This window comes from Aquarana catesbeiana, linkage group LG02 (assembly GCF_042186555.1).
Source record: "Aquarana catesbeiana isolate 2022-GZ linkage group LG02, ASM4218655v1, whole genome shotgun sequence".
Lineage (NCBI taxonomy): Eukaryota > Metazoa > Chordata > Amphibia > Anura > Ranidae > Aquarana > Aquarana catesbeiana.
Window position 1 is genome coordinate 187534934 of NC_133325.1, and position 22640 is coordinate 187557573.

Below are 22640 nucleotides of genomic sequence, written 5' to 3' on the forward strand. Positions count from 1 at the left end.
TCATATAGGGCCGTGTATTGTAGTCATATACTGTCGTGTATTTCAGTCATATAGGGCCGTGTATTTCAGTCATATACTGTCGTGTATTGCAGTCATATACGGTCATGTATTTCAGTCATATACTGCCGTGTATTTCAGTCATATAGGACTGTGTATTGCAATCATATAGGACCGTGTATTCCAGTCATATAGGGCTGTGTATTCCAGTCATATAGGGCCGTGTATTCCAGTCATATAGGATCATGTATTGCAGTCATAGGACCGTATATTGCAGTCATAAAGGCCGTGTATTGCAGTCATAGGACCGTATATTGGAGTGATTTAGGGCCGTGTTCATTGTTCCCTTCCAGGACAGGACAAGTGAAAGTTCTCCGTCCCCGGTCAGACAATAGACTGTATTAGGAGAAGGAGTCGGCCTGTATATATCGGTGTTGTTATTGTTATCCCCCCACACCCCTCCTCCTCAGTCCCGGAGGACACCTCTCCTCCCCCTTCTGCTTCCCACGTGCTAGCTCCCCTCTGGGCTCCGGCACGGAGACGGTTAATGTGACGGCGGAAGCATCCTGTGCGGAGCCGCGTCACTTGAGTGTCACATCCCGAGCGGTCGCGCGTATCCCTCCTCCTTCCACCTCCGCCGCCGCGGCTCGAAATAAAGACCCGGGGCGAGCAAAGAGCGTTACGGAATCCTCGTCCCGGATACACCGACACAGGCCCCGCCCTCCTCGCCGCCTCCCCCCGCTTCCGGAGCCGTCCTGTTCCTCTGTGTGAGTGCCGGTGGGGGGGGAATCCTGAGGCCTGAGCGCTTTCCATCGGCCAGAGCCCGGCTCGTCTGGACTATTTTTTCTCCGGGCCAGAGCGGGGAGGAAGATGGCGCCCGAGTACTGAGAGAGACGGAGTGGCCTGGGAGGGGGAAGAAGAACGACAGGAAGCGGCGACATTGGAGACGGACGGAGCAGTGGGCCGGCTGAGCCGGGGCATGGAGTGATTCGGGCCGCGGGAGGCCGGAGCTGTACACCGGAGAGGAAGGGCCGCGCTGTGTCCGCTGACCGGGAGAGATGGGACTCTGCCTGGCCCGGCCGCTATAGAGGTGAGAGAGGCGGGCTGGGTGGGACGGGAAGATGGTGGATGTGATGGCCGGGGCTCCGGGCCGGTGGGTGCGGTGTGTCCCGCCTTTGTCCCCCCCACCATGGCAAACTTTCATCCCCAGCAATGTCACCAGGATCCCTTCATACTTCTCTGGGGGGGGGGGCCCTTCATACTTCTCTGGGGGGGGGGGCCCTTCATACTTCTCTGGGGGGGGGGGGGCCCTTCATACTTCTCTGGGGGGGGGGGCCCTTCATACTTCTCTGGGGGGGGGGGGGGCCCTTCATACTTCTCTGGGGGGGGGCCCTTCATACTTCTCTGGGGGGGGGGGCCCTTCATACTTCTCTGGGGGGGGGGCCCTTCATACTTCTCTGGGGGGGGGCCCCCTTCATACTTCTCTGGGGGGGGGGCCCCCTTCATACTTCTCTGGGGGGGGGCCCCCTTCATACTTCTCTGGGGGGGGGGCCCCCTTCATACTTCTCTGGGGGGGGGGCCCCCTTCATACTTCTCTGGGGGGGGGGGGGCCCCCTTCATACTTCTCTGGGGGGGGGGGGCCCCCTTCATACTTCTCTGGGGGGGGGGGGCCCCCTTCATACTTCTCTGGGGGGGGGCCCCTTCATACTTCTCTGGGGGGGGGGGGCCCCCTTCATACTTCTCTGGGGGGGGGGGCCCCCTTCATACTTCTCTGGGGGGGGGGCCCCCTTCATACTTCTCTGGGGGGGGGGCCCCCTTCATACTTCTCTGGGGGGGGGCCCCTTCATACTTCTCTGGGGGGGGGGGCCCCCTTCATACTTATCCGGGGGGCGCTCTGTACTCCTTTGGGGGGGCGCTCTGTACTTTTCCGGGGGGCGACACACCCTTTGCACTTCTCCCCTTCTCGCCTGTGCCCACCGCAGGAGCTGGTTAAACGTCTTGCAATGCGCTTTCTGAAACGCGTGCTTTGGGCTGGAGCGCACCTACACATTGGGTAATCTCATTATAGTGTTGTTGTTATTCAGGATCATTATAGCACCATACAGACTAAGCCTTCATGACCACACTGTGTCATTGCAAAAATGCGGTAAGAGCGCATAGGCATTTTTTGCAGTGTTTCCAGTCATCTTTCACTAGTGGAAAAAGGACATGTGCACCCAAAACACAACTATGGATGCGTTTTTTATGCATTTTTCTATGCATTCATTTAAAGCGGTAGTAAACCGCTGGGTGAGTGTTTGTTTTTATTTTATTTTTTTTCCTCTGACCTGCAAGGTAATATAATGTGCTAGTATGCACTGCATACAGGTATGTGAAACTTACCTGAAAATGAAGCCCTCCAGCCAAGGGAGCAGTCAAACACCGTTTATTGCTCAGTTCTCAGTCAGCAGCTCTCTGCTCCGACCTACCCCCCCTCGCTGGGCTGTGGAAGTGCTGAGCCGGGAGGCAGTACAGGGTTGTGGACACCCCAAATTTATTGCCACAATCCTGCCCCAGCCTGGACTGGCTCTGTGCTGACAGCGAGCTTCAGCCCGCTGGCTGCTGCAAACAGGTCACAGGCGTGCAGAGCAAGCTGCCCTCCTGTGATTCACAGGAGAGGTACAGTCAAGTAAGCTTTGGCTGTACTTCTCCTTTAAATGGGGAGGTGCGTTTTTTGTTTTGTTTTTGTTTCATTCTTATTTTTTTTCTTCCTCCCCACAACAAACATGCAGCATGCAGGACTTTTAAAAAACGCAACTAACTGGTGTGAAACGCTCCATAGGTTTCAATGGTCATGCATTTTTCATCCACTTTTGGTAAGGCAAAAACAGAAGAAAAACTGGTTAGTGTGAAAGGGCTCATTGGACGCCTTTTCTCCTTACAGGGGAAAAACAGCTTGAACATCATAAAAGCTGTGTTTTTCACAAGCACCTTCACATGTTTGGCATTAATGCATTCTGTGGCCAGAATATTAAAGAGGAGCTCCATTAAAAGCAGCTATGAATACTGTAGCTGCTGACTCTTAATATAAGGATATTTACCTGTCACCATAACTTAAAGTGGAAGTTTACCATAACTTGTCACCATAACTTAAAGTGGATGCCCTCACTTGAGCCGATTCTTCAATCGGCTTTGGGTCCATGCACTGGCATCTCAAGTAAAGGAAACTGGCAGTGAAGCCTTGCGGCTTCACAGCTGGTTTCCTACTGTGCATACGTGAGCCGTGCTGCACTTTGTGAATGGCCCCGTAGTCTTCTGGGACCTGTGATGTCCCAGAAGAGTGTGGGGGGGGGGCAAACATCCAGCTCAGATTGCTGCGGTGCATCTGAGCAGAAGTTGGAGATGGTACCTATCAAACGCTCCTCATGAATTTGCACTTGTTAGGTGTTTAGAGGCAGAAGAAAAAACACACCTGTGTGCATAGACACAGGCTAACATGAATGGACATTTAGCCCAGGTTCACATTGCTGCAGGTTAGAAATCGTGCGAGTTAGCTGAAGTCGCACAATCTCAACCCGGAAATGCAGTCTGACTTTGGGGCAATTGGGTTCCTGCACAGATGTCGATTGAAATCACACCTGAAGTCACCAAAAGTAACGCAGGAACTACTTTTGGCAATCAGTGCGGCGCTCCAAAGTCTGCATCACACCAATTCGGACGGTGCCATTGCTGGCAATAGCCACCAATTTGGTATGTGATTTGACATGTCAAATCGCATGCCAAATCGGACTAATGTGAACCTAGGCTTAGAGTCAGAAATAATAAAAAAAAAAAGGCCTGTAAAGGCAGTGTTGAGTGTTGTGTGTGTTTTTTTTTTTTTTATTTATTTTTTAATTCCTCTGTGCACGAGACCTAAAGTTAGAGCCACACAGTGCGATAACTGGCGTTTTACCGCACCGGATGCACACAGGTCACCGCTAGGACACACAGACCACAAATGTTCCCTGTGTAATATTTACAGTGCAATGCAGTCCAGAGTTGTGCTGCATTGAGCTGCAATACAATGCAGACCTGCCACATTTTATTGTAGCACACAGGACAGGAACGCATGTCGCTGTACAGCAGCACAACGCATCATGCTGCTGTAGAGTGACATGAAATAAATGTCACTTTGTACACGTTTAAATGGAGTTTAAAAATAAAAAAGGAGCTGTGTGATGCGCCAAATTGCACATCACTCCACCTCCCACTGCCAGCTTGCTGCAGCAGGAAAGGACAGGTACCGCACACTAAACCACTGTGGTTTTGTGTGCGGCAGCTGTCCGGGTCAGTGTGAACGGGCCCTTGCAGTACAATTCGATACAAGAGGGTTAGAGGGCCCCTGCTACTGAGAGCTTACAATCTAAATGGAGAGGCAACAGTCTCCTTTAGGTTGATTATTATTATATAGTGCCAACAGTTTATGCAGCGCTTTACAATATAAAAGGGAGACAGTACAGATACAATAAAATACAAGCGGGTTAAGAGGACCCTGCTCATAAGAGCTTACAATCTGATACTCTATAAAATCTGATTGTATACTGTGTGTTCAGCCTAAAGGAGATTGTACAATCTCCTTTAGCCCTACCTTAAAGCGGAGCTCCACCCAAAAATGGAACTTCCACTTTAAGTTATGGTGACCCCCTGACATGCCACATTTGGCATGTCGTTTTTTTGGGGGAGGAGCGGGTACCCTGTTATTACAGGCACCTAGCTCCCACTTCCTCCCTGGGCTTCGCGGCGCTGGAAGGAAGTTCACCTATCCCCCCTCCCTGCAATCTTCTGGGACACGTCACAGGTCCCAGCAGATTGCCCAACCATTCAGAGCACAGCGTGGTGCGCGCCCAGCTGTGAAGCCACAGCTGGGCGCAGACAGAATGCCGGCGCCTCGGAGAGAAGCAGAGCTTCGTGAGACTGCATCGCGGGACAGGTGAGTGTCTGATTATTAAAAGTCAACAGCTACACTTTTTGTAACTGCTGACTTTTTTAAATGGGTGGAACTCCGCTTTAAACTGTGTAGTACCAGGACCTGCGTGGTTTAACACTAAGTAATTGGATGGTTTAGTTTTATTTTTTTTTGTCTTAAAGCCAATTTTGTAATAACATGGTAAAGCAAAAGGAGAGTTCTACAATCTGATTGTATTGTGTATGGTGACTCTAAGGGCTCTTTCACACGGGGCGGATTAGTGATGATCCGCCCCGTGAACACCTGCTTGCTCAGCGGGGATCGCTCCGCCGATCCCCGCTGAGCAGGAAGATGACAGGTCTGTGCAGCGACGGACCTGTCAGAGCGCCGCTCTCCCCTATGGGGGATCGAATGATGACGGACCGTAGAGTCCGTCGTCATCCGATCCGAAAACGGATGGAAAAGTAGGGTTTTCCTCCGTTACACTTTTTGGATCAGAGCGGGTCACCGCTGACATCCGACGCTCCATAGGGATACATGTATGTCCGTTTTTCATCCGAAAACGAAGGATGAAAAACGGACATACGGATCGTCAGTGTGAAAGAGCCCTTAGTTCTACCAACAAGTATGTGGTGTAAGGTCCTGTCTGATTGGACAATTTAGCTGGGTCCTGGTGTTACATATTTCAGGTAAATCTAAAGCTGATTTTATGGCGAGCCTTTGGCTGATGAATAGTAAAAGGGATAGATCCATTAATATGCAATCCAGGAGCCAGCAGGACTTTTTTAAGCAGCAAGCTCCATTGACATACGACAAATAGAACCTCAAAAGTTAGGTGTCAGCTATAATTTCTTTTTTCCATTGCCGTAATCCGTACATGTAATGGGAGCTACCACACATGCTTATCCATGGGGGTCTGAGGTTGTGTGCTGAGAGCATGCACCCAATAAACTGAGCGAGCGGTCACCGACTGCTCTCGGGAGCCCAACTCGCTGTCCCGTCACGTGATTGGGACACCAACTCTGATTTTAAGATCCACCTAAAGGACCACAGTAGGCAGTGGGAAAGGGTTAATGAGCGTTGGCTACCTGGCTCCTGGGATTTGCCCAGCCCATGGTAATAATGCTGAAAAGTCTGCTTTTGTACAGGTGTAAATAGCCCCCAATATTTGTTTCTATAAAAGAAAAGCAAAACATAACCTGTCCTTTAGTGTGTATCCTACATAGCAATAATAGCAAAATATTCTCTTTGCCATGTAATATAAAGTGACGTGAGCACTGCCCAACACACAACATCATCACATGTACATTCATATTCTGGGGAGAAATTCTTCTACCTGGAGAAGTGTGAACGAGGCCTTCACTTTGGGACGTGTTCAAATCTACCAGATGTTGTGTGATTTTTCAAGGACAACTTTATCTTTTGAGAACATGTCCCTCATTTGAGTGTTGATAAATATTTTGTGTTACATTTAGTTTATAGTATCTGTACTGATTTTAAGCGAGTGTTTTTAAATTTTCAGTAGCTATGCATTTTGAAAAGTCCTACATTTCACACATATTAGATTTCAGGAGTACATGTGTCTGCCTTGTCCCTCAGAAGCTACAAAACAAAGTCCCCATGTGAATATAATACGTTCTTTGTGTGTATTCTTTTTAGAGTAATGTGTGTGTGTGTGTTTTTATATATATATATATATATATATATATATACGCTGCAAGTACTGTCTTTTTGCTGGTGATAGATGCCCAACATTGTCTATAAATCAGTTTGAAATCTTTGTGTTCAGAGATTGCCATGTCCTGGGTACACGTATATATCCTTGTACCAGATGATTTTCTTGTTCCTATATGTAACATGAACCCAGGTTTTTGGAAACCCCATCATTTCATTCTTCATCCTTTTCTGCCATGCTGACGTTTATCTGCACTATCCTATTCTTTCCAATTATCAGTAGTGTTTTTTTTTCTTGTTTTGGCAGTAAGTAATGCCGCAATTGTGTATGCAGGCAGGGTTTATGTAAGCAATGGGGTGTGCAGGATGGCAGGAGTGGTGCTACTTGTGCTATTAACTATTTTTTTAAGCATATGTCACACTGAGAATATTTGTAGCCTTTGTATATTTGCTTCTAAAAATAGCTTCCCTTGGCAGAACTTTGTACAGCAGCATGTGTTCATATTATCCAAATTGGTCCAATATAGTAAGTCTTGTTCATGACAAAGTGTGATTTCTACCTGTGCTGCATGTTGCTGATAGTGTAGGTATTTTTCATTGTACATCACAGGTACACTTGTTAATGTAAGCCTTACCTGTATACTTTTATGTACACACAGTATATTACTTCCTAACCAGTGATGTGTGCATCCTGAAGGGTAACTTAAAGAGGGAGTCCACCTAAAGAAAAAAATTATTAAAAGCCAGCAGCTACAAATACTGCAGCTGCTGACTTTTAATAAATGGACACTTACCTGTCCTGGAGTCCAGCGATGTCTATGTTGGCAGCCGAAGCCGATCAATCGCTCGGCTCTCGGCTGCTGCCGCCTCCATTCTCTGTGAGGGAATCGGGAAGTGAAGCGTTGCGGCTTCACTTCCCGGTTCCCTGCTGCGCGTCCTAAGCAGTCCCCGCTATCTTCTGGGACCTGTGTGTTTCCCAGGAGACAGCGGGGGGGGGGTTGGCGTGCGGGAAGGGATGTGATTCCAGGAAGTGGGTGCAAATACCTGTTGTAGACAGGTATCTGCACCCCCCTCCCCCCTGAAAGGTGCCAATTGTGGCACGGGGGGGGGGGGGGGGAGGAATCAGATGAGCGGAAGTTCCACTTTTGGGTGGAACTCCGCTTTAAAGTGATTGTTAAGGTTTGTTTAAAAAAACAAAACAAAAAACAAACATTATACTTACCTCCTCTGTGCAGTTGGTTTTGCGCAGAGCAGCCTGAAATCCTCCCTCCTCTTCTCGGGTCCCTCATTGCTGCTCCTAGCCCCTCCCTCTGGGTGCCCTCAGCCATTAGCTTGCTACAGGGGGCACCCAAGCTGAGTCAGAGCTCCGTGTATCCATTCAGACATGGAGCCCTGACCTGGTCCGTCCCCTCTCTCCCCTGATTGGCCGGCTGACTAACTTTGACAGCCGTGGGAGCCAATGGCGCCACTGCTCTCTCAGCCAATCAGGAGTGTCCTGGATGGCTGAGGGTATCGTGCACATTGCTGGGGAGAGAAGGGCCCTCAGGTAGGTAATTAGGGGTGTGCCGGGGGGCTGCTACACGCAAGGTTTTTTTAAATTTTTTTTTTTATCTTAATGCATAGAATGCATTAAGATGAGAAACCTTCTGCCTTTACAACTTCTTTAACCACTTACGGACCGCCCGCCGTCGTTATACGTCAGCTGTTTGAAGAGAAATACCGTTATGGCAGCAGATAGCTGCCATAACCCCAGTATCCTCTTCAGCGGGCGGTCCACTTTCAGATAAAAATATTTCTCAGCGACGGATTCGCCGCAAGATCACTTTTATTGGGGGCGGGAGAGGGGGCCCCCCCTCCTGCCACGCTCCATTGGTCTCTGCCGCTAACCGGAGCTGTCCGTAGCGGTGGAGACGATCGGGTCCTCTCCCCTGTTTGGCTGGCTGCCGAGTGAGGGGAAGATGGGCCCCATAGCATTAACTGGTGAAAGCGGCGTCAAACGTCACTTCCACGCAGTGCTCTTAAAGGAAATTTTTATTTTTTCTTATATTGCACTATATATTGTAGTGTAAATCTGAAGTCATTTTGACCCCAGATCTCATATTTAAGAGGTCCTGTCATGCTTTTTTTTTATTACAAGGGATGTTTACATTCCTTGTAATAGGAATAAAAGTGACCCAAATTTTATTTTATTATTTAAAAAGACAGTGTCAAAATAAAAAGTAAAATTTAAAGCGCCCCGTCCCACTGAGTTCGTGTGCAGAAGCGAACGCATACGCCAGTAGCGCCCGCATATGAAAACAGTGTTCATACTACACGTGAGGTATCGCCACGATCGTTGGAGCGAGAGCAATAATTCTAGCCCTAGACCTCCTCTGTAACTCAAAACTAGTTACCTGTAGAAATTGTATTTTATTTTCTAGGGTGTTAGAACCCCAAATATATGTGTGTATATATATCTCTCCCTCTCCCTCTCCCTCTCCCTCTCCCTCTCCCTCTCCCTCTCCCTCTCCCTCTCCCTCTCCCTCTCCCTCTCCCTCTCCCTCTCCCTCTCCCTCTCCCTCTCCCTCTCCCTCTCCCTCTCCCTCTCCCTCTCCCTCTCCCTCTCCCTCTCCCTCTCCCTCTCCCTCCATAATCGATTAATCGGCCAGTAGCATAATGTGGTTAAAAAAAAATAAAATGGGCCCTTTATAGTACAAAAAGAGCAAATAGTCGCTACTGTAACTATTTCCTTCACAGTTCTACAGTAAAAAAAAAAATGAACCCCTTACAGTAGTGTGATTATTTGCTTTTTTTTTTTTGTACTATAAAGGGCTAATATTCGTGGTTTTTATTTATTTTTTTAACCCCATTATGTTACTAAATGTCTTACACCTGGTTCACATCTGTGTTTTTTGGTGCTTTTTGCAGAAACGGATTACAGTTCATTTACATGGTTTCCTATGGGACACGTTCACATCTATGCTTTTTCAGCCGCTGCGTATTTGGAAAGCGTCAGTGACTTTTTTTTTAACGCAAAACAGTGCTTTTTTGGTTCAACATACTTCAATGGCGAAGCTGCAGAAAAGCATGTAATGCGTTTTTGCAGCAATTTGTGTTTTTTGAATCTGCCTAACAACAAATTGGCCAAAAAAAATGCAAAAACGCAAATCGCAGCAAAATCACGTGCGCAAAAATCAAAATGCACAGCAAAGAGCACTGTAGAAACAGATCGAAAGCAAAACTGCATAGGTGTGCACCAAACCTTATGCTGGCCACACCGATCAATTTTCAGATGAGAATATACAGACGAAAAATCTTTGTACATTCGATGAATGAAAGAATGTTTGAAATTTTCACTTGTTTTTAACATTCTGTTTTTAAAATAATTGTAATTTCTGAACGAAAACCACATACACTGTCTGATAATTCCTTTCATCAAGAATTTTTTTTATTATTTCTAAATTTTCCCATCACTGTGGTTGAAAATGAATGTTGATTTGACCCCACTAACGATTAGAAAATCGAACGAACGTTCTTATCTCTCCTCTAATAGTATATACAGTATATCTCTTCTGTCTGTTATTCTCAGAGTGGATTAGATATTTTTCTCCCTAACCACCACTGCATAGAAATATTTAAGAATAAATTGCCTTTTTTAAAACTTTACATAGAACTTTGCAAGAAAAAAAAATATTGTAGCTGGTGCCTTTTTAAAATTTAGGTCCCATACCTGTCCAGGAATCCAGCAGTGTCGTCACCCGAGCCAAATTTTCAATCAGCTATCTGGTACTTGCCCTGCCATCTTGACTAAAGGAAACAGGCAGTGAAGCCATGCGGCTTCAAAGCTGATCTCCTACTGAGCATGCACGCTGCGCTTTGTCAATGGGCCAGCTGCGGGGAAGGAGAGGGAGCAAACTTTTTGGCTCAGTTTGCGGCAAGTGGGAGCAGGTACCCGTCAAAACCAGGCCACCCCTCCCCCCAAAATGTGCCAATTGTGGCAGCAGAGGGGGATATGACAGACTTGTCTGAAAACAAAGCCCTCTAGGAGCACGATGTCCCCACTGTAGGCGCTTCCATTTTCGCCTGGTCTTCCTTCCGGGTTTGCGGGCCTTAGCCATGTGAATGGCTGAGCCGTGATGGCGTCGCTCCTATGCGTTACGGCTGCAGTGCAAAGTTCTCAAGGGTACAGTCCATTGAGAGCCCCGTGCGCATGTGCCGGTGACTTTACCGGCTGCTTCTAAAGTAAATATCTCCTAGAGTGTGCATGTTTAGGAGATATTTAGGCTCGGTTCACACGGGGGCGACTTGTCAGGCGACCTAGCCGCCTGACAAGTCGCCTCCCGTTCTGTACAATGGAACCGTTCTAATCGGAGCGACGCAAGTCGCTCCGACTTAGAAGAAAGGTTCCTGTACTACTTTGGGGGCGACTTGCATAGACTTCTATACAGAAGTCGTCTTGCAAGTCGCCCCGGCAGTCGTGTGCAGGTCGCCTCAGTGAGGCGACCTGCAAGTCGTGCCGCGTCTACTGTGAACCGGCACTTACTGTACCTATAGGTAAGCCTTATTATAGGCTTACATAAAGGTAAAAATACAGAAAGGGAGTTTACTCCCACTTTTAACTTGTTCAGATCCGCGTTATAGCTGAATGATGCTTACAGCGTGGATCTGGTTTGCCGGGAGGTCGTAATTAGATGTCCTCCCCTTAGCAAGCTGGCCATGTCCCCCTGAAGGGGGTGCGCGCTGTGATCACCCAAGTCAATGAGACTCTGGTGATCACAGATCCGAGTAAGGGGCCGATCCTGGCCCCTTCCACATGATCAGCTGTCAGCCAATTACAGCTGATCACGTGATGTAAACAGAAGATCGGTAATCGTTTTGCTTTTTTCTTCTCACGCTGACAGCGTGAGAAGAAAAAAAGCCGATCGCCGACTCCTGTTTGAAGGGACATAGGTCCCGAAGAGGAAGAGGCGAAGTACTGCCTGCCAGTGCCACCCATCAGTGCCCACAGTGCCACCAATCAGTGCCCACAGTAGAAAGTGCCAGCAATCAGAGATGCAGAAGATAAAGAAAGAGGCGCCTATATCGAATATGCAACAACACATTTTAATTTTAGATATACCCTAGGCTTCATGTACACAGGATGTTTTACAACCCCTCTGAGGCTCTGTTCAGCCTCTGAACAGCTTCGGAACCCGTTTTTTTGCGTTCCAAAAAAAGCCTCTAAACTCAGCTGCCCAGAAAAAACTGTAAACGACGTCCATGAGGCTTAAAGTGGTGTTTCGGCCGAAATGATACTTTTTAAATAAAAATACCCCTATAATACACAAGCTTAATGTATTCTAGTAAATTTAGTCTGTAAACTAAGGTCTGTTTTGTTAGTTTTATAGCAGTAGTTTGTTATTTTATAAACTTACAGCAGGCCGTGGCCATCTTAAGTGTGGGCATCTGAAGCCAGACTGTACTTCTTCCTGGATCTCATCCTTGCAGATATCGCACATGCTCAGTGCAGCACAAGCAGTGTAATAGGTTTCAGGTCAGGTTTCCATAGCAACGGCAGTTTCAGAGGAAGTTGCCGCCCCTTCCCAGAAGGCATTGCAAACAGGAAATGATGCGATGGGCCGCGGCCAGGGAGGAGGAAGTGAAAAATGAATACAGCAGATATACAGTAGGTGCTGAGAAAAAAAATAAAAAAATATCCAATTTGTTTACAGTGCACAGTTTAGTGAGGGATGCTGAAGAGTTGTAAAAGTGGGTGGAACTCCACTTTAACTCTGTAATATACATGCATCCTGTACCATGGTACTGGATTCATTTGGACATTTCCAATCATAAAAAAAGTATTTTTATAATGAAATAGTGTGCAGGCTACACGTCACTGAAATCCTTCAGACTTGTAACATTCCATTAATGTTTTAGAAGTGTGCGAGTTCAACATTTGCTTTTTTTTATTTTTCTATTCGTGGCAGTTTAAAGGTTCTGTTTCCTTATGTGCTCTGTGCAATGGTTTTGTGCAGAGCAGCCCCGATTCTCCTCTTTTTGGGTCCCCTGCCAGTGCTCCTGGCTTCTCCCTCCTGCCCAGTGCCCCCATAGCAAGCAGCTTGCTGTGGTGGCTCCTGAGCCGCTGCTGTGTTCATTCACACTGTGCAGGGCTCAGCCCCATCCCTGCTGTCTCTTCATTAGCTCACTGACTGTGTTTGACAGTAGCAGGGGCCTAAGGCTACTGCTGCTGTCAGACAATGGAGAGGGAGAGATCAGGGAGAGCTGCTGCTCTCATGCACATAGTTGGATTGAAATGGGGCTCAGATAAGTTTGAGGCGCTGCTACTGCACACAGAAGTGTTGAATGCATGAAAGTTAAAAAAAATACCTTAAGCCTTTACAACCACTTTAACCTCCAATTCAATTTGATGTGTTATCCCTTACCAATTTTGTATAGGTTTTTGTTCTGACTTCTCTTTTCAGTGCTGTCCCACGTTCCCATGATCCCCATTATAATATAGTGAATTGGTTATTATGCTAATTAAAGTTTACCGGTTGGTAGAGTAAATATCTCCTAAACGGGCATGATTTAGCAGATCTTTACATCACTGACACATGTGCACTACTATCTCAATTTACGGCATGGGCGGGAGTGACTTCATCGCTACTCTGCAATTCAACCGGCCAGAGCCCATGAACCTGGAAGGAAATCTGGGTGAAAATGTATTTCCTGTCAGCGGTGACATAGCGCCGCTGGAGGGATCTGTCTTTTAGGTAAGTCTGTCATAACGTGCTATGCGGGGCATGATAGCACATTATGACATTGCCCTTTGTGTGTGTGTGTGTGTGTGTGTGTGTGTGTGTGTGTGTGTGTGTGTGTGTGTGTGTATATATATGTATGTATGTATGTATGTGTATACATACATACATACATACATACATACATATATATACACACATACATATATATATATATATATATATATATATATATATATATATATATATATATATATATATATATATATATATATATATATATATAAAAAATTTTCTCATTGTTTATAGATTTTTTTTTTTTTTTTTTTTATGCAATTTATATATTTGCTTCATCTGTGTTCTACAGCATTGACAGGGGAATCTCATCTGATTGGATACAATCACTTTTTCCCCTACAGTTTTTCACCCAGATTTTTAAATTGACTTTTGTGAAATCGTATGGTGCAGACAGAGCACCCATAGGTCGAATTTTGTCTGATTTAACAGAAGTTGGCAAACATTTGAACTGTGCATGAATGGCTAGCTTTATTAGGATGTGTATAAACTGAACCCTGCCCCACATGTGTATCGTGTCCAGACACATTTCTGTGCTCTTACGATAACATATCAGTCGTGTTTTCAAATGGGGACAGCCATAGATGTATCGAAATTCAGCTGATCCCTGCTGAACTGGCCCAATTTTGATCCATTTGTGGCCAACTTTAGCCCAAGTATGCTGAAAAAGAGCAACTTGACAATCATCAAGTTCTGAATGACAGGCCAAGTGATACATAATTTATGTGGGAGCTTTACAGGTACTCTTGGCCATATAAATAGCAGCCAGATTTAGTAAATTTTGAGGAGTGTTTGTCACAATTTTAAACAAGATGCAAATGGATTATAAAAGCAGGTAACCTGGTGGCAACACTTTGCCTATATAGTAGTTAACTGTTTCCCGCATTGTGCCTGCCCCCGGGAGTCGTGCAGTGGTGCGATCTGTGGCCGCTGATCGTGTACTGGGCTGCTGAACTCCACCCTGGTAACGTGATCGCTGTGACCAATCAAACAATGGCTGTCCTTAATGATGCTATTGAGAACTACTGGGATCTCTTTGGTCACAGTGATCAAATTTTACAGGGCCAACAGCAGCCCTGTAGCATGTGATAGCTGTGGCCAATCACAGCTATCACAGTAGTTCTCAATGGCTGCATGAATGCAACAGAGAACTGTCAGCAATATCATGGCTGTGTAAGCACTCAAAGTGTAATAAAAAAAAAAAAAAAAAAAAAAAAATTCACTGTGATAACACTGCACTGCTCTGATGACAGTATATTAAAAAAAAAAAATTTTTACATTCTGCCACCAGAGCAAGTGCAGTGTCACATCTTACCGTTGTGGCAGAGATCATGTACAATTGCCGTCTGCTCTGATATTGCTGTAGGTCAGTGCCACCGGCCATCATCTCTGATCACCGCCAGGTAAACTGCAGCGCATCAGTGTGTAAGCACTATAGGGGGCTCAGGACAGTAAGGGCTAGTATGCGCTGCATACTAGCTCATTATGCCTTGCAGTTTTTTTTGTTTATAAAAAAAAAAAAAAAAATTGTGCGGGTATACACCCTTGCTTCTCCCTCCTGCCCAGTGCCCCCATAGCAAGCAGCTTTCTGTGGTGGCTCCTGAGCCGCTGCTGTGCTAATTCTCACTGAGCAGGGCTCGGCCCCATCCCTGCTCTCTCTTCATTAGCTCACTGACTGTGATTGACAGTAACGGGGACCTAAGGCTACTGCTGGTATACATCCTTGCTTTAAAATCAGTTACTCTTATTTAGTCCAGGATGTGCTGGTCCTGACTGAGAGAATCAAGACAGATAGCCTATTCGTTTTGCGGGAAATCACGCTTCATCAGGGCCTTGAGGTAGCACAAATTTTGTACATATACTGTAATAACCTACAAACAAGATGTTGACAAGATTATAAATATAGATATTGGTAGATATTTTAATCATTATTAAATTATAGAAACAAGGGGTTAAAAATTTCTTGATCACTCGAATAATAACATTACAACGTATTACAAAGCCAGCAGATTAGAGCTAAATTACATTTGTTTGATGCCCCAGAGTGTGTCAAAACCAAGGGAGAAGCAAAAGAACAAGTGGGAATCAGACAGGAGGGTATAAATCCCTAGAAAATATAATTTTAATTTAATGCCTATATTCCTGCTTAAGCAGCTAATTATGCGAGCTCATATAATGAAATTGTTTCACCTGTATAATGCCAATTATTCAGTCAGTCCAGTGGGGAGGAAGCCTGGGGGGCCCGTGGGGATAACCTCTGTGTCCTCACCACGAAGAAAGAGCGGACTCCTATGCAATGGCAATATTACTATAATAGCAGTGTGTCACAGGTAAGTGAAGAAAAGAGGGGGAGAAAAGAGGAAAGGGTAAACGTGAGGGCTAAAGATAAAGGGCGAAGGGAAGGAAGGAAGTGAGAGGAGGTGTGTGTGTGTGTGTATATATATATATGTATATATGTGTGTGTGTGTATATGTGTATATATATATATATATATATTTATTGTGTGTGTGTGTGTGTGTGTATATATATATATATATATGTGCGCATCTTCACTGGTCTCACGATTCGATTACGATTATCTGGTCTTTGATTCCACGATGCATCACGATTACCGACGAGCTTCCGCTTGGGCCGCCTAGGCGGCCCTTCCAGCCTGCAATCTTCTGGGACACATCACAGTTCCCAAAAGATTGCCCGGCTATGCAGGACAGCGAAGTGAGACATGCGCACCCGGCTGTGAAGCTGCAAGCTGTATTGTACTACTGTGAAATTCGACATGAAGTGACATATTTTTTTAAAAAGCACATACAGCGGGGCACATCATTCATTGTTACATGGCATTTATTAAAAGAAAGTAATTTTAAAAATACACTCCGATCGCTTTCCCGGGAGGGACGGGGCAAGTCGGGATGACATCACCCGCAATCGATTCTTCGGTCCTTATGCATCGATGCCGCATCGGGGACACCGGGGAATTGTGATGCAACAATTAATTTTATTTATATATATATATATATATATATATATATATATATATATATATATATATATATATATATATATATATATATATATATATATATATATATATATATATATATATATAATATACACAAGATGGGGGGGAGGTTATTATGAGTGTTTAAAAGTCTTACCTTAAGGTCAGAAGAAATGTTCAAATGAGTGAAATAAATTAAATATGAGGATTATGAGTGTAGGTCAAAACACCCTTCAATCTAAATCCCAGTTGGTGATGAGGGTGAGACCATAAAGGAACCCATCAAGAGGAATCTATTAAGATGCAAAAATCTTTATTTTTCATCAGTGTTGCAGGGGTTATCCTAGCAAGGGGGTTCTCACATAGTTTCTTAGTTTCCTAAATGTGTATGGATCCCTCAAATGTTTTCTCATGCAGGTGAGCCGCTGAATGGAGACAATCAAAAAGCATGGTGTATATATGTATGAAGGAGTCTGCCTTAATTACTGGGTGAGGAGGGTGGAGGAATCCTTGAGGCCGCCCCCGTCACCCGAATCACAGATCCAGATAGGTTCTGTAGGATCCGGGGAGACGGGAGAGGGCTCATCTGACCACTGACATGCCATATAGGGTGCGCGCCAGAACCATGGTGTGCACCCTCTCCAGATCCATCTCCTGTGCTTTCCAAATGCCCATGGGGCACTGTGAATGGCGCAGGATCGCTCCCAGCTGATGGTCATCAGCAAGAGGGGGCTGCGCTGGTGGATGAGGGGAGGGCTTGGGGCTGGCTGAGCACCCCGAAATGACGCAAACAGCAAGTGCATCATAGGTGCTGTGCTTTCCAAGCGAGCGGAAGTGCGAAACTGGATATGACACAAAATCGCGTCTGAACGGGATCAATATGATGTTACCTTTTTAACCTTTTGGTATATGTATTTATTAAACCCTACAAGGTACACAAAGTCACACCCCACTCTATTTTGTTTTTGATTTTTGTTCTGCTTGGGATGGTACCTAATGTAGGGTTAGAATTACCTCTCACCTCTTTGCAATAAATATACATAAATATATAATATGGGTTATTTTTTTTACCAAAGAAATGTAGCAGAATACATTTATGAAGAAAGATTTATTTGCAAAATTTTTTAACAAACGTTTTTTCTTGATGTTTGGAATTTTTTCACTTCTATACCGAAAAATAACAAAACCCAGTAGTGATTTAAATACCACCAAAAGAAATCTCTACCCGTTTACCCAAATGAAATGGTTTTTTATTTTTTAAATTCATGAGTAATTGTCAGTGTGATAGCGCTAGGGGTGAAAGTGTCAGTTTTTGAGGAGGTTAAAGGACCTCTATGGTCACAATATACTTTCATTTTATGACATAATAGCTATTATAGCTATAATAGCTAACAATAGTTATTTTTGACAATCCAATATAAGCTTACTTGGAAGGACTAAGGACTACATATCCCATGTTACCTTGCTGCCTTCAAGCAGTGATTCCTGTACTGGCTTTGCCCCCTGAAACTCCTTCTCTCAGCACCTCTGTATTTCAGAGGGCAGGTATTCTGTCAGATTAGGGAAAAGAACCCGCTCCAGGTGTCTGGGTCACAAAAATTTGTTCTCCTTCTCAAATAATGGTGCTGGCTCAGTATGCAAAGTAACATATAAGAAAGAATTCAATCCGGATGGCCGCACTCCAGCAACAATTTCTTTATTGGTTAAAAAACATACAGCAAAAGATGAAATCAACAGCTGACATGTTTCACACCGTAACTACTGGTGCTTACTCATATCTATGTGAAATAAAGTAATTTAGAAGTCCGTAAAACTGTTTTTAAGGTTGGAATTTTAAAAGCCGCGGTCTTCTGTCAGATTAGCAAACGTGAGATCAGCAGGCTTGCTGCTGCTTTTAAAATTCCACATCAAAACAGTGTCACGGACTTCTAAATACTGTATTTCATGATATGCTCAGTTTAGTGGTAAAATTTAAGTGTGAAATGCAAGATTATGGTGGGCATAGTGACTACATTTCATAGAATTTTAAAGCGGTGTTCTGCCCCCCCCCAAAAAAAATTCATAGGCTCCTGCAGACTCTTCCCCCAGCTATAGCTCTATATGGAGGTACGGACCTACCATTTTGGGGCAGGAGGAAGCAGTTAATGGACAAGTGCCCGGATCATCACTGTATTTGTGACCAATGAGATCTAAATCCCTCGCCATGGTGATAGATTATGGGAAGGGAAGACATGGCTGGGGCTTAGCTAAATAAATGTTGGCAATAAAAAAACATGGATAACGCGAAGGTATCATATGCTGTGGGTGTAGATCAGTGGAATACCAATTGCCATAGAGTTGGCAAACCAACTGTTTGTCTAGGATCATTTCTATACCTGGGTAGCTACAGACATTTCAGGTGTGTGTGTGCGCGCACATTTAAAATTTATATATGTACCTCCTCCCTCATATCACTCTGCATCTCTGTGACAATTTAAAATTACAAATGTTGTAGCTGCTAACCTTCAATAAAAGGGCACTTATCTGTCCAAGGATCCAGTGCTGCCTTTCACCTAAACTGATCCTTTAATTGCCTTTGGGTCCAGGTGCTGGTATATTCCAACTTTGAACGCGCGAGCCGCTCTGCACTTTGTGAATTCGTCAATTCCAAACTCACACATTCCTGAATAAATGGCTAGTGTTGCCACGACCATCGGCTGGAACTGAAGACAGTCAAAGCGAAAGAATGCGTTCAAAGCTTTATTCAGCGATCACAATATTACGGCAGAAGAAACGTTTCAGAGGCTCGCAGGACCCCTTCATCGGGCATGCGTCGTGCATGATGAAGGGGTCCAGCGAGGCCCTGGAACGTTGCTTCTGCTGTAATATTGTGACTGTTGAATAAAGCTTTGAACCCACTCTGGAGATCCATGGTGCACTACTGGCGTTCTCGAGCTTTGTGAATGGTCCCACAGTCTTCTGGGACCTGTGATGTGTCCCAGAAGGTTGTGGGGGAATGAGGGTGGGCTGAACTTCTGCTCTGATCACTGTGGCTTTCCAACCAGAGGTGGGAGCGGGTACCTGTTAAAACCAGGTATCTGCCCCCCCCCCCCCCCTTTAAAAAAAAAAAAAAATGTGGCAATTGGTAAAGAGGAGGGGGGAGGATGCAAACAAGCGAGGTATGTATCTCATGTACCTTTTGTCCCCATAGGTTCAATCTGATTTTGATCCAATTTCTTTTTCAGTGCGATTTTATGTAGTGCAACTTGGATGTGGTTTGCGCATTCTGTGGGGCCAATTTTGCACTGGAATCACACTAAAGTAGTACAGGAACTATGGCTACAACTATCTTATTTTCATAATTGATTAGTTGGCCGATTTATTATTTCGATTAATGGGATAATATGCAAACGTGTGCCATAGGAAACCATCTTAAATGAACTGTAGTGCGTTTTCTGCAAAAAGCACCAAAAACTAATAGGTGTTAACCAGGCCTAAGACGTTCAGTAGGAGCAGCACGCTTTTTTTTTTTTTTTTTTGTATCACCTGTCATAATGGGGTTAAAAAAACTAAAATTGGCCCTTTTATAGCACAAAAAGAGCAGATAATCGCTACTGTAAGGGGTTCATTTATACTGTGTAACAGTGAAAAAAAAAAAAATATAATATTATATTATATTAACAAGGGGTTCAGACATGAAGGGAGATATAAATCTTTTATATTAAAGCGGTACTAAAAGCTGAGACTTTTTTTTTTCATGGATATAATCATTTTAAATATAATGCACAATACTGGTAAACGTTTACTTTAAATGTAATTGTAAGAGCCGGTTCACACTAGGACGACTTGTCAGGCGACTTAGTCGCCTGACAAATAGCGTCCCATTCTGTACAATGGAACCGTTCTTATCGGAGTGACGTAAGTCGCTCCGACTTAGAAAAAGGTTCCTGTACTACTTTGGGGGCAACTTGAGGCGACTTGCATTGACTTCTATATAGAAGTCGTTTTGCAAGTCGCCGCTGCAGTCGTGTTCAAGTCGTCTGAGGCAGTCGCACTGGAAGTCGTGCTGCCTCAGTGTGAACCGACTCTAATGCCTTCTATTACCTCCAGTCTGTCAGCCTCTACCTTCTCTGGGTTCAGATGCTGATTTTCCCTGCCCACAGTCTTTTAAAGTGATTTATTATTTTTTTTTTTTTTAAAAACAACAAATATGTTATACTTACCTGCTCTGTGTAATGGTTTGCACAGAGCAGCCCCGATTCTCCTTTTCTGGGGTCCTCCTCCTGCCTTCAGAGTGCCCCAATAGCAAGCTGCAAGTTATAGTATAGAGTTTCCCCTATAGCAAGGTAAAAAAAAAAAAAAAAAACTTCTGCCTTTAGAACCACTTCCTGCCCTGGACTACATGTCCCATGAGGCATGCTCCTCACACATTCACAAGTTCTCAGGCACTTACTGACATGTATGGATGCTGTACTGAGCTGTATGTGTGCTGCACTGTATTTCCTGATATGTAGATAAATAATGCATTCTGTATGCAGGCCAACTAATCGGCTGGCCGATTAATCGATTATGAAAATAGTTGTCAACTATTTTCATAATCGATTAGTTGCTGATTAATCAATTAGTTGTTTCAGTCCTAACAGGAACCTTTTCCAAAATCACACCGTTCGTTGATTTTGAGTTGCATTGATGTGAATGGCTACCATTGAAAACTATGTGATTTCCATGATCCTGTCGCATCTGAAATCGCACTAGTGTGAATTGAACCTTCTAGTTTTTTAATCCTTTTTTTTTTTTTTTTTTAAATTTGGTATTTCAACAAGGTTGAGGGCATTTAAAAGCGGATCTTGGAATCCTTTAAAGGTCCACTTTTTAAAGTCTTATAAACATTGAATTGTGCCTCACCGCTTGCGTTGTTCTTGCCTTTAGCAAGGTCTAACATTGCCGTGACAGTCATTAGATTGGTTGATGAATTTTCCATTATCTTGGGTCAATTTTGTACATAGAAACCAATCCAATTTCAAACAGCTAAAAGGTGCTATATTTATAGATGGATTTAAATTTAATTTATTTTTTTCTCCTCTAATTTTTAGCAGTAAAGCTCTCCACTATACTAAAATGCGGACCATCCTAAAAGCTCATTATTTCTGAAAACTGTTTGCCCCCAGTCACTGCTGACAGGTGGAAGTATGAAGAATTTACAGAAAGCAGAATGTGAATTTCCTGTGTGAGCTTTCTGCAGTTCTGTACAATGTTCTTCGAGTTTGGTAAACTGGTATGAGCACATGGGTGTAAAAGTTTTGGCCACCATTAAATTATTCTTGTGTAAATATTTTGCAGATGCAACCTTAAAGCAAACAGATTTGCTTATGGGCCCATAGCCTTTTGTAGGTTAATTTCAAAAAACCTGTAAACTAAATCTCTAATCCATTGTCCCAATGGACAACCTAATTTTTTACACTTCATTCCTTCGCATAATTGTGCAATAGTTGTAATCTTGACATTAAAGCAGTATTAAAACCAAACGCAAACATTTTATTATATTGCAGATTACCAATTCTTTGACAGAGAGCCTAAAAAAGAAAACTAATGCATCTATCACATCTTCTATTTTCATCTAGTGATCCTGTCAAGTAAGTCTGTTTTTCAAAAGCACAAACTGTCCTGCAGATGTAGTAGTAAACCATTTAATACTGACAGGGGGTGCTTACATTGATCGGCTTTTATTTATGTAAAACCTTTATAAGAATGGGAAAAGGCTGTTATTGTAACTTTATAAAGTGTGAGCTGAATTTCAACATCAGTTTTAGTGTATCTAAAAAAATGCGCCCGTGGTTTTGACCTTTTTGGTGAAGAATTATAACATTGGTATAATTTACAGTATTGAAACTGTTGTGGAAGAATAAAGTAACTCACAAACCTGGGCAATTCAAACTGACCATAAGGTGAAAAAAAATGCATAAGCAGTTTTTTTTTTTTTTTTTCATGACACCACCAGGTTCACAAATCTAGTGTGAAGGCATATAGGCATATGATTTTTTTTTTTTTTTTTTAAGTGCCTACTATAGAACACTTAAAGTGGAATTCCTGAATATATCTACTCTTAAAACTATACTAACTAACCTGTGGAAGAAAGAAAGATGTATATACTTGCCTATTTTCAGGCTTCTCTGATCCGGTCGAATAACTTTCCATGTCAATCAGCGGCAGGCCACAGGGGAGAGGACAACAGCTGGAATGCTGACCTTACCCATGGCCTTACTATGCCACTTTCTTT

At 44.1% G+C, this 22640-nt stretch overlaps 1 protein-coding gene across 5 annotated transcripts in view; it reads left to right on the forward strand.

Annotated features, from left to right (window-relative positions):
- The first annotated feature begins 575 nt into the window (after window positions 1-575).
- KMT2D (lysine methyltransferase 2D) overlaps window positions 576-22640 on the forward strand; it is a 247640-nt gene continuing 225575 nt past the window's right edge. For 4 of the 5 annotated variants that reach the window (XM_073614048.1, XM_073614051.1, XM_073614050.1 and 1 more), the window contains exon 1: window positions 576-1087. The gene's annotated coding sequence lies outside the window, so the exon portion shown is untranslated. Of the gene's footprint in view, window positions 1088-21912; window positions 21997-22640 lie in introns of all 5 variants that reach the window. The other variant, XM_073614049.1, reaches the window with a different exon arrangement.